The sequence below is a fragment of the Cimex lectularius genome, unplaced genomic scaffold (genome assembly GCF_000648675.2).
Source record: "Cimex lectularius strain Harlan isolate CLEC.00 unplaced genomic scaffold, Clec_2.1 scaffold11, whole genome shotgun sequence".
Classification (NCBI taxonomy): Eukaryota; Metazoa; Arthropoda; class Insecta; order Hemiptera; family Cimicidae; genus Cimex; species Cimex lectularius.
The window spans coordinates 1,241,734-1,254,108 of NW_019392673.1; the positions used below are offsets into that span (position 1 = coordinate 1,241,734).

Genomic DNA, 12,375 nt, shown 5'->3' on the forward strand with positions numbered 1-12,375 from the left:
ATTCAGAAATCGTGAGATGCGGTCTGGTGTGATGTAGGTTTCAGAAAAACATTTTCTTTATCGTGCCAACGTTTCGATCTTTATTGAGATCATCTTCAGGGCCTGGGATTTACAAACATTGTTTACATTTAACAAATACATTTAGGATGTGGAAAAGTGAATTTATACAATGCAAAATATATTTTTTATATTCAATCAAAGTATTTCTACTCACTCAAAGTGTTTGTCTTCTGTTAATTGTGCCATTCTTGCGTGTCGTGTTGTGTTGGCACAATTACACAGAAGACAAACACTTTGAGCCCTGAAGATGATCTCAATAAAGATCGAAACGTTGGCACGATAAAGAAAATGGTTTTCTGAAACCTACATCGCACCAGGCCGCATCTCACGATTTCTGAATAATTATATAACACTATTAAACCTCGAATAATTCCTAAATAATAAACTGGCCAAAATTGAATAGGGATATTGCCAATTTTGTAGTATTTACTTTCTCTTGCATTTTTATTTTATTTTAATTAAAAATTGCATCAAAATTTATTAGATATTATATTTTTACTGAAGGAAAATTTAATTAAGGAATTTTTAATAATAACAAAATAAAAGGTTTTAATTTCATAATTGTGTTTATTGGACACAATAATTTTTTAAACAATTAATACCGTGTATAATGTCCTATGTTAGCTAAAACCTCTGTGCGTCTGTTAGGCATACTGTTAATAAGGTTGTCACTAATTTTCTAAAGAATTTTACCCCATAGATGTTGCAACTGGCTGCGGTCGGTGAACGAAAAGCCTCTCTGCAACGCATCCCACACTTGTTCAATGCGATTGAGGTCTGGAGGCAATGGGGGAAGGGGCAGATAGGAAATTCCCAGGTTTTCTAAATATTGATGAACAAACCTGCATCTATGAGGTCTGGCGTTGTCATCCAGAAATCGAAAATCCCTGCCACGAGATCCCTGGTTTGAGGAATGTATTCCTCGATAATTTCGTGGACATAACGGACTGCAGTGAGGTGGCCTTCAACAATATGGAGTCCATTTCGTCCCAGACCAATACACCGCCTCCTCCAACCCGTTCAGAAGGGAGCACGAACTGGGACATTGTACGCATCTCCTATCACTATACAGACAGAAACGCGACTCATCAGTAAATATAACAGCGTTCCTCTTCTAGGCGTTCGCTGCACCATATTCTCCTGAGTTGCTGGTGGCGGGCTGTTGCTGCAGATCGTCTCAAAGGGGCATACTGTCTGAGTAAACTTCCTACAAACGATTACGAATCGTTTGTATAGATTTTTATCTCCTTTATCCAAAACATCTTTCCATTCAAAACATTTAGGAACTGGCGGTCACTATGGAATGGTTTCCGTCTTGCAGCAATGATGATATTTTTTAACTCTCAATGCGCTAAGATCCACAAGGAATCAATGCCAGGGCCCCATTGGCACTTCCAGTCTCTAGGAATCAGGCTAAAGCCAGAAACACGCTTACCCGATGCTACGCCATGCGACGCTACCCGATGCTACCCGACGCAAATCCAAACTCCGATTTTCCATAAGTTGCATTATCCCCGTGCACACCTACCCGACGCTCTGCGATCCCCACTGTCCAGATTTTCGTCGGGTCGCATCGAATACAGTCGAAGACAAAAGAACGGGACACTCATATTTTTATTCAAACTACATGTATTATTGTCGATATATTAATTACAACATACTTATTTTAATATAAACCAAATTAACTGTGATTAAAAATTAATTAGTTTTTATTTAAAAAATTAATTTTAATGGTTTGGTAGAAAATTAATCAAAACACCGGAATACGATTTTTTGATATAATGAATTTAACTAACAATTTATTGTACTCGCTTCGGCGGTACATATACTAAAATTGGAACAATTTATTACACGGTTTTGCTCATAAAATTTAATTAACAATTTATTTCATAGTTTTGCTCGTAAAATTACACCATTTTGTAATGTCGGGTAGCATCAGAACAGGACACTCATATTTTTTGTAGTTTATTTCAAACTAAGTACATGTAATTTTGTCGTTATATTAATTACAACATGTTATTTTAATGTAAACCAAATTAAACGAGATCAAAAATGCATAAGTTTTTATAAACATTGTTTAATTATGATGGTTAGGAGTAACTTTATTTAAAACAATTAAGTTTAACAAACAATTTATTAGATGGTTGTGCTCATAAAATTTAACTAACAATTTATTACAAGGTTTTGCTCAAAATAGTGCATTAAGAACAAAAGATGCGTTGCGATTGTGATAGTGATTATTGTGATAAACGCTGTGGACTGTACGCGACGTGTACTTGCGTCGGATAGATGTGCACATCCCACCAAATCGTGGCAAGGCGTCGGGTAGCATCGGATAGCGTCGCATAGCGTAGCATCAGGTAAGTGAGTTCCCGGCTTAAAGCCCGGGAGACCATGCTCTGAGATACGCCAACTGCCTCTGCGATATTCACTTGCCGGTGACTTCGATGACTCATTCTCACAATAATCCCTCGTTCACATAACATTTCACGATTTTACTTCAGACAGTAGCAGTTTTTTCAGAAAATACCCACCAAATTGTCTGAGTGAAGAATAAATTGTTTAAAAAAATTTTAAAGGGTGCCAAGAGGAAAAATACGGGTATTTTTTAATAATTACCCAACACTAACAATAAATCAAACACATTAGGTTTTTTACAATTGTGTTGTTGTTCCAGTTACAAAGAAAAAAAACATTCAACTTAAAACAGATGCTGTTCAATGAGCTCCTTCCAGCTTCTAATTGGTATACAAAAGAAGGCATGCCTGAATATCAGGGGTGCCCCATGAACTTACACCTCTGACGACAGCTGTGCTAAAGATGTACTTAAAGCTATACTTGTGTCGGCGGGTGCTTTATCAGAGGCATACGTGGGTTAGGGTACCAGATCCTGTCTGCGTAGACGGGGGAAGGTGGATAACCACTTGTACTACCGGGTAACAGAAAAGTTCAAAGGTTCAGCCCCTGTAATCCTGGGAATGAACTCGTAGTTGGTCGTGGCGACACCCCTGGCAGGTACTTAGAAAAGAGGCTGTCTTCTATCTGTGACTTTCGCACGAAACTTGCCTATGACCATCGTTATTCACCCGGCCTCACGGGATACGACGGATCAGACGGCAGCGTAAGATCGTTGAGGACGCTATGATTATGCTGAAAAGTCCCTCGAATGCGTGAGTAGTGGCGGACGGGAACGGGTAGTGAATCGGTTGCTCCTACTCGAGTATGCTTTGGACGTAGGTGTAGGCTGACCTCGATTGGAAGTTTTACCGTAGGCGGTACTCCTCTAGGCGGTGGTTAGTAATTCCACTTTAAACAAAACCGCGGCCGGAGCGGATCCGGTAGTTTCTACACTAGAGAAGCCCCAATACTCTGGGAGATACAGTGGCCTTCTCTATCGAGGGAGTGCGCGGGATACCAGCCTGATGTATTTAGGCTTAGGTAGCCCTATGCGCGCGGCATACGCTTAATGCAGACCCGACCTCTCGAAATGGGCAAGTGGGGACCAAGGTTGTCTTGCGCCTTCTGGGCTGAGCTGCCTCTACACCAATGCTGCGGCAGTAACACCATTCTGTCGTATGTGGAGGTGCGTCAGCTCACATCTTGAGAATCAAAACGTCAGATAAGGCCGAACAGGCTAGTTGCGGACGTTCAAGATCCTCATTGTTCTTTTAAGGACGGGAAGCATGTCCTAAAGATGATATTAAACTTAATCGAATACCATGTCCTTCATAGGGCTTATGAAAGGGCAGGATGGCCAGATTACATCTATGATGTCAAACTAAGAGAGTAGCTTTAAAAGGATGTAATGAGGTGATGCCTTCAATTATAATAATACTAATAAGAACAGCATGGAAGAAAGAACCACGAATTACCTATGACTGTTTGATAACAGCTCAAAATATAAACAGGACACGGTTTTTGGTATTTGTGAAAGAAAATTAGAGTTAATATTAGAAAGAAAAAAATCTGAGCTCTACGAACAAAAATATCCACCTTGTCTGCGAAAAAAGGAAGGACTCAGGTCGAATTTGAACCAACTATTTTACCAACTGACCAGAGAAGTGATAGTAACTCATCCTATTCAATAATATGAGCAATTCATTTTTCATATATTTTTTTTTTAAATCGAACGAAAAACTGAATAAAATAGAATTTCTGATTATTAGGTCTTGAGAGTTCCATTTAGTCCCGCATTAGTTCATTGTTTATGAAATAACTACAACTTGGAAAGATATCAAATATATGTAAATAATCGATTTGTCTTTATTCCGTTTTTCCGAATGAGATTAATGCAACTATTTTTTGTAAGTTTGCATTGTCTGTAAAAAAATATAGAACTCTGGGCCGGATTTGAACCAACTATTCTACCAACTGACCAGAGGATTGATAGTAACTCATCCTATTCAATAATGTGAGCAATTAATTTCTCGTATATTTTTTAAAAATCGAAGGAAAACTGAATAAAATAGAATTTCTGATTATCAGGCCTTGAGAAACCCATCAAGTCCCGCATTAGCTCTTTGTTTATGAAATAATTATAACTTGAAAAGATATGAAATATAGTACATAATCCATTTGTCTTTATTCCGTTTTTCCGAATAAGATTAATACAACTATTTTTTGTAAGTTTCCATTGTCTATAAAAAAAAGAAAGTCCTCCGGGCCGGATTTGAACCAGCGGCCTATGGATACCTGCTACTCCGTTATGCAACGAACAACTACAGTCCACCGCTCTACCAACTGAGCTACCAGAGGAGTGAAAACAAAACGTTAAATCCAATCAGCTGAACTACTTTAGAGTTGTCGTGACCGAATTTCCTAAACGAGTTCGAAGGTGGCCGACCACTATGATATAAAACAATTTATTGGGAAAGTAAAAATTCATACAAACAATCATTAAAATTAATTCTATAAAATTTCATAGCAAAGTCGTTCAATGCATGGCGCATATCCTTTTCGAAGATCGACTTTTATCAAGTTTACCTGTTTAGCATATTAATTTAAAATTTTATTTATTGTGTGTTTCTAATAATTTGTTGAAGTCGTGAGGAGCGAAGAATGAGGTAGTTTAGAAAAACATTGTTTTCATTTTTTTGCCGATGTTTCGACCTTTATTCGGGTCATCTTCAGGGTCTTGGTAAATTAAAAACACATATGTTGATTGGAAAAAATAGAATTTAAGATGTAAATATAAATTTTGCAACAAGTATATCATTTACATTAACAGAGACACACACAAGATTAATTACAGAACATGCAAACTAAGCCGAAGCTATTCCATCATCATAAAGCAAATTTAATATTAAACCTTATTTTTATATCCCTTTTTTCCTCCTTAATAATTAACTTCCTTATCAATCAGTTATGTTTAGTGGTGTAATTGACCAAATTACTTATTTGAACTATTATTTTTACGTAAGATGTACCTTCGGCTCACTCCGCTGCTCTAACCACTTGAGCTATCGTGGCCAAAACCTTACATAAAAAGAATAACGATGTTTTCTTATATTTCGACCTGAACAGTTTAACTTATGATTTTTCCTTCTTGAAGGTGGGATCATCTCAAAAAAACCACAACCAGTTTTTATCCACAACGTTTGGATTTATTTTAATCCTTCCTCAGGTGAGTTAACGCCTGTACACAGAACAAATATTTTTTACATTTTGAAATCAACATGGTTATCATTGTTTTTTCACTACTTACAATGGTTAAAACAGTGGTCGTCAGTCATTAATATTTTATAACAGTGATTTAAAAATGTAAAAAATATATGTTCTGTGTACAGGCGTTAACTCACCTGAGGAAGGATTAAAATAAATCCGAAACGTTGGATAAAAACCGGTTGTGGTTTTTTTGAGATGACCTATTATCCGACCTTCAAGAAGTAAAAATCATAAGATAAAAAGAATAATTAATCAAAATAAATAATTTGGTCAATTTGACTACTAAACATAAGTGGATTAATATTTAATAACTAAAGATGTATCACTTCACTAACAACTCCCCATGGCCACTTCATAAGTCGCTGAGCATCGAATCCTGATTACACGACATTTGAAAAATGGCAAAAAGGAGGAAAAATTTGAAAGTTTGTTGGTTGAGATGGGGAGCTGGTGTCCGAGTAGATCGAAATCACACCACAAGTGGTTAGAGCAGCGGCGTATTGAGCCGAAGGTCGTGGGTTCGAATCCCGCTCATGACTCTAACTTTTTTATCTCAACCAGTTCCTTTACAACAATAAATGCCGAATCACAAATACAATCTATAAAATCCCCATTCTCAACTTCCTTTGAGTTAAATAAAACCGCTTACGATCAAAGAAATTTTCTCAGATTTAAAGCGTCCCCCACCCAGTCACAATCATATAAAAACAGCAAAATATAAATTCACGTTTTACAACACTTTCACACACCACAAGTATAGCACCACAATTTATGTGAATATGAAATACTTGGTCCAAAATTTATATTTACATTGATTATTCAGAAATCGTGAGATTCGGTCTGGCGTGATGTAGGTTTCAGAAAAACATTTTCTTTATCATGCCAACGTTTCGATCTTTATTGAGATCATCTTCAGAGCCTGGGATTTATAAACATTGATTAAATTTAACAAAAACATATTGTGTTTTTGTGTCATGGATGTGGAAAAAAGTAAATTTTATTATACAATGCAAATAATTTGTTTTTATTTTGTTTATTTTTTGAACAATTTAGCTTTCCCTTTCTATTTATCCCCGTCTATATAATCCTCAAAGGATAATCTGGCCGAACCATTACCAACGTTTGTTCCCATCGTTTTTCACCTCAAAGAAGCCACTCCTTATACAAAAATGTTTTTCTATACCGACTTCCTTCCCCACGCCTTCAAAAATCCAACGTATATAAACATAAAACAGCAATATCTCACTGTTACTCTCAACACGACACACAATGGCACAATTACGCAGAAAACAAATACTTTGAGTGAGTAGAAATACTTTGATTGAATATAAAAAAATATTTTTTGCATTGTATAAATTCACTTTTTTCCACATCCTACATGTTTTTGTCCAATTTAAACAATGTTTATAAATCCCAGGCCCTGAAGATGATCTCAATAAAGATCGAAACGTTGGCACGATAAAGAAAATGTTTTTCAGAAACCTACGTCACACCAGACCGCATCTCACGATTTCTGAATAATCATCGACAAACGGTCACTAATCATCACACATTTATATTTATATCTTAAATTGTATTTTTTACAAACAACATGTTTTGTAATTTACCCAGGCCCGGGGAAGATGATCCGAATAAAGGTCGAAAGTAAGCAGAAAAATAAGAAAGGAGTTTTGATAAACTACCTCATTTTTGAGGTAACAACAACCACATTACAAAAAAAAAAAAAAAAACCCTGTGTTGGTATACTTCTTAGAATCAGCACTCCAACCCAAAACCAAAATTTAGCATCCTTATTTTTCATGGTCGTAATTTTAATCAAGCGTCTATGCGTTGTAAATAAAATCTACGGAAAAACTATAAAAGAGTAGTAAAACTATAAAAAGAGTATAAAAACTATATTGAAGTAGTAAGTTGTACTTGGTTTGCATTTTCGTTGCAGTCTGAGCGTTAGTTTGTTTAATTTAATTTAGCGTTTTTTGTTGTTTTCTGAGATAGAGGGACTTAGAGAAACGGAAAAATCTAAAAAGGCAATCACGGTTTGAACGTTTTCCTTTCTTGGCGACTGACACAAAGTGCAAGCAAAGAGCTGTTTTTAGTTTATGGAATTCTTTTTGACGACATCCGAGGGGTAGATAAAGGTGTTGTATAAATAATGAATAATAAAAGCGTCCACGTAGCCCTCCTACTTGAAATCAAAAGATTCCTACTGAAACATTCAGCCGTCGGCAGACCAAACACCGTTTACCTGCAACCTTTTCATCGGACGCCGAATTTTCCTTCCATCTCAAGTAGAACACAAGTAAAAACAGGCCACGTCGTGTGGAAAGGCTCATTTATAATTGAGCAAGTGCTGATAAGTAGTATGGCACGGAGTAACGTCGCAATCTGCCGAGACAAAATACAAGGAGAGCGCCTTGAGGTTGGAGTGATATTAAAATTGTATACACCCTGCGGCCAAGGATTTTCGAGGATTTTTTACTTATTCTCGGCTCGGAGGGGTCGTTTTATCCCGTCTTATTCTCCAGGCCGTAAAGCCCTGGAAGTTTCAAACACCGGATTTTACATTTGGGATAGTAATTGTGAAAAATTTAAAAGTTCGTTACTAGATGTGGTACCAACTCCTGTACCAATCAGCATATCTCTAATGCTCACATAATTTAATATATTGCGACCTTAATGATTCCTCACCGATTTTCAATCTACAAGCACAGCCTAAACTGATCGAATTTTCGGATTTGAATTTAGATGTGCGGCATTCTTCCTGAAATGTGTGGTGTTTAGTGACCTTTAATTAATGATTATTTGGAGATAGTGAGATGTAGTCTGGTATGATGTAGGTTTTAGAAAAATATTTTCTTTTTCGGGCCAACGTTTTGATTATTGAGATCATCTTCAGGACCTGGGATTTATAAACGTTGTTTAAATTATACAAATACAAAAAATGTGAAAAAAAGAATTTATACATTGCTAGAAATGTTAGACTCAATCAAAATATTTGTACTCGCTCCAAGTGTTTGTTTTGTGTGAAGATGTGTCATTATTGTGTGTCGTATTGAGAGTGCCAGTGAGATTTGATGTTTTATGTATTTGCATAATTTAAACAATTAATTAAGGTTTTTAGTTGAGATGAAAAAGTCAGTGTCACGAGCGGGATTCGAACCCACGACCTTCGGCTGGATACGCCGCTACTTTACCACTTGAGCCATCGACACTAACCTCCCAACCCAACCCCACCTTTTGAATTTTCCTTCCTTTTTGCCATTTTTCAAAGTTGTGCCAAAGGATCGAAGTCACGTAGCTCAAGTGGTAGAGTAGCGGCGTATCTAGCCGAAGGTCTTGGGTTGAATCCCGCTCGTGACACTGACTTTTTTATCTCAACTAAAACCCTAAATTGATTGAAAGACATTGGTCAAGCGGACGGCGAGAACTAGTGAATTTAAACAATGTTTATACACCCTAGGCCCTGAAGATGATCTCAATAAAGATCACGTCACACCAGACCGCGTCTCACGATTTCCAAATATGTAATCATTCTTTCTGAATTCGGTTCCGTGGTTCGGGAGGGAATTTGGTCGATGCTCTCTTTGCAACTTCGGTTGCATGGAAGATTTTGTTCGTTTTTTGGCTCAATTTTCAATGTTGAGGGAAATTCGCCTGTTATTACTGTTGGAAAATTGGTTTTGACATGGGTTAAGTTTAAAGCGGTTTTAAGAAGTACAAATTTTAAAAAAATTGACTTTTTGAAGGAGTGATTGGAGTCGCAGGTACAGTACTTATAAAATTAAAGATATTTTCAGTGAAAACATACATTTATTTTCCTTTGTTTTTGAAAAAAAAAACAGGTTTTCATTTTTCCCCTCATCCTTTTATCCATTAATTATATGCAAGTTTGTTTTAAGTTTTCAGTTAACATGTTAAGGTAAAATTATTCTTTTGTTATGTCTTCCATAAGTTTTTTTACGGGTTGAAATTTTCAACGATTATTTGAAAAATAATTGTATGGAGTATCACATAAAAGAATAGATGGGTACCACAATAATCGACATATTATCCAAATATAAACGATAATAACGGATATATACAGAATTATTATATTGGGTTAATTGTGTTATTTTACTAATTGAGATAAAAACGAATTTACGTTAAACTAACTATCGAAATGTTCATCCGCTAAATTCATCAATATGTTCGAATTTTATTTGAAAATTTTATTACATTACAACTACATTTCAGTAGGTAGCATGTAACAATGTGCACGGTAATATGTACAAAAATTAAAATAAGAGATTTAGAATAAGAAAATACCCATCCAATGATACTAAAATGTGTGGTGATTAGTGACCTTTGTCGATGATTATTCAGTAATCGTGAGATGCGACACACACACACACAGAGACACACACACGCACAAACACTCTCAATACGACACACAACACATCTACACAGAAAACACACACTTTGAGTGAGTGCAAATACTTTGATTAAATCTGAAATTTCTATTTTGTGTATATCATTGTATAAATTCATATTCACATCTTGCATGTATTTTATAATTTAAAAATGTTTATAAATCCCAGGTCCTGAAGATGATCTCAATAAAGATCGAAACGTTGGCACGGTAAATAAAATGTTTTTCTAAACCTACTTCACACCAGACCGCACCTCACGATCTCTGTATAATCATTGACTAACACTCACTAAACACCACACACACACACACACACACACACACACACACAAAAATTATTATGTTGTTAACGTGCCTCTCTCCACTTATAACTCTGATACTACATCACAGCCTTTTCCACTGGATATTTTTAAATAGACACTTTTCAAATTAAAAGCGCGTGAAATGAGAGGAAAGAACTGTTGTTTTCATTTTGTACAATATATACTTGCCCCACTATGGAAATAGTACATGATCTACCACCCATACATATTTATGTAATTGCATAATTACATGATTATGTAAGGGTAGGTGTAAAAAGGGTAAGTGTACCTGTGGTCTATGCCGGTAGACTCCTGCCCCAACTATTGCTTCTCCCTGCTTATAATCCTGACATCACACCACTGTCATTACCTTGGAATGGTACGATGTTTTGAAAAGACTCCTTTTCAATTACAAAAGTGTGAATTATAGCCTCGTAAAGAAAAGCGTGTTTCTAAATTATTCGGAGATCGTGAGATGCGGTCTGGTGTGATGTAGGTTTCAGAAAAACATTTTCTTTATCGTGTCAACGTTTCGATCTTTATTGAGATCATCTTCAGGGCTCANCCTGTAAACGTAAACAGAATATTTTATATAGATTTTTTTTAATGAAAACTTAAAATCCTGCATTATTTTCCGGACAACCCAATATTTCTACTCACTCGAAGTGTTTTCACAGAAAACAAACACTTTGAGTGAGTAGAAATACTTTGATTGAATATAAAAAAATGAGATAGCCAGCCGGCGGTGCACGTCACTTTCGTGCATCAAAGATAATATATCACGTCTATAATAACTAAAAAATTAATGTAAAAATGTATTTTGAACCGTCCGATCCGTTTCTACCAGCGAGTCTTTAAGGCCGGTATTCCATTTGAGTCAGAACTAAGTTTTTTAGATGTTTTTGTCAATGGATAAAGTAATCAATTTTCTGACAAATTTTAACTGTTTATTTTAAAAAGGGAATAATGTAATTTTATATTAAATATAAAGCTAGGAGTGAGATTCAACCTTAAAGTTCGGCATATCCATTAGAGCTACTTGGACCGAAGTACTTGCAGGGGGAATAAGTTGACAGGCGATCCACGTCAATCGTGCTGTTAATAATTGATCTAATCGCAAATATACATTTACATGTTGTAGTATGTAAATGTAGTATGAATTTTTTAGCATGTAAATGTAGTATGTAATTATTCGGGAATCGTGAGATGCGGTCGGGTGTGATGTAGGTTTCAGAAAAACATTTTCTTTATCGTGCCAACGTTTCGATCTTTAGTGAGATCATCTTCAGGGCACAAAGGGTTTGTTTTGCATTGCATAAATTCAGTTTTTTCCACATCCTACATGTTTTTGTTAAATTTAAACATTGTTTTTAAATCCCCAGGCCCTGAAGATGATCTCAATAAAGATCGAAAAGTTGGCACGGTAAATAAAATGTTTTTCGGAAACCTACATCACACCAGACCGCATCTCACGATTTCTGATACTAAAATATTATCTGTTTAATTGATACTTGTGTCTTTATCACTTTCACTATCATCACCAGCAATTCCTAGGAGATATCGCGGCCGTTGTTTCTTCAGTCCGCGATGAGGGTTCGAGGGTATTCTTCGGGATGCTAGGTTTCCGATGCGCTGATTCACGTTAATTTGGGAGGGTTTTGTGAAATTTGCGGTAACGGGAACGGATTTCATCTTGAACAAAATGAATAGTTAAGTCTATGTGTAGTTTGATTCGATGCATAACATGAAGCATCTAGTATTTTTCGTAGGATTAAGGATTGGGTAGTTTGAATGAGGTGGGTGTTGGAATGTTTGGCTGAAACCCACACTTTCAGTCCGTAAGTCCATACCCGGCTGTAAAGCAGTCTTTTATTTTTGTGTGGTAAATTAGAACGCTTGCCAATATGTCGTGCAAGAGCTCTATATCATTCAGTCCGAGGT

The 12,375-nt window shown here is 36.1% G+C and overlaps 1 protein-coding gene and 1 non-coding gene across 3 annotated transcripts in view; both read right to left on the minus strand.

The window, feature by feature from the left end:
• LOC106669459 (muscarinic acetylcholine receptor M3) overlaps window positions 1–12,375 on the minus strand; it is a 350,439-nt gene that overhangs the window by 48,171 nt on the left and 289,893 nt on the right. The gene's annotated exons all lie outside the window — the stretch shown is intronic.
• Window positions 4,715–4,815, minus strand: Trnay-gua. The gene is made up of 2 exons: window positions 4,779–4,815; window positions 4,715–4,750 (listed from the first exon to the last, which is right to left on the minus strand). It is a non-coding gene; the product is annotated as a tRNA-Tyr (tRNA).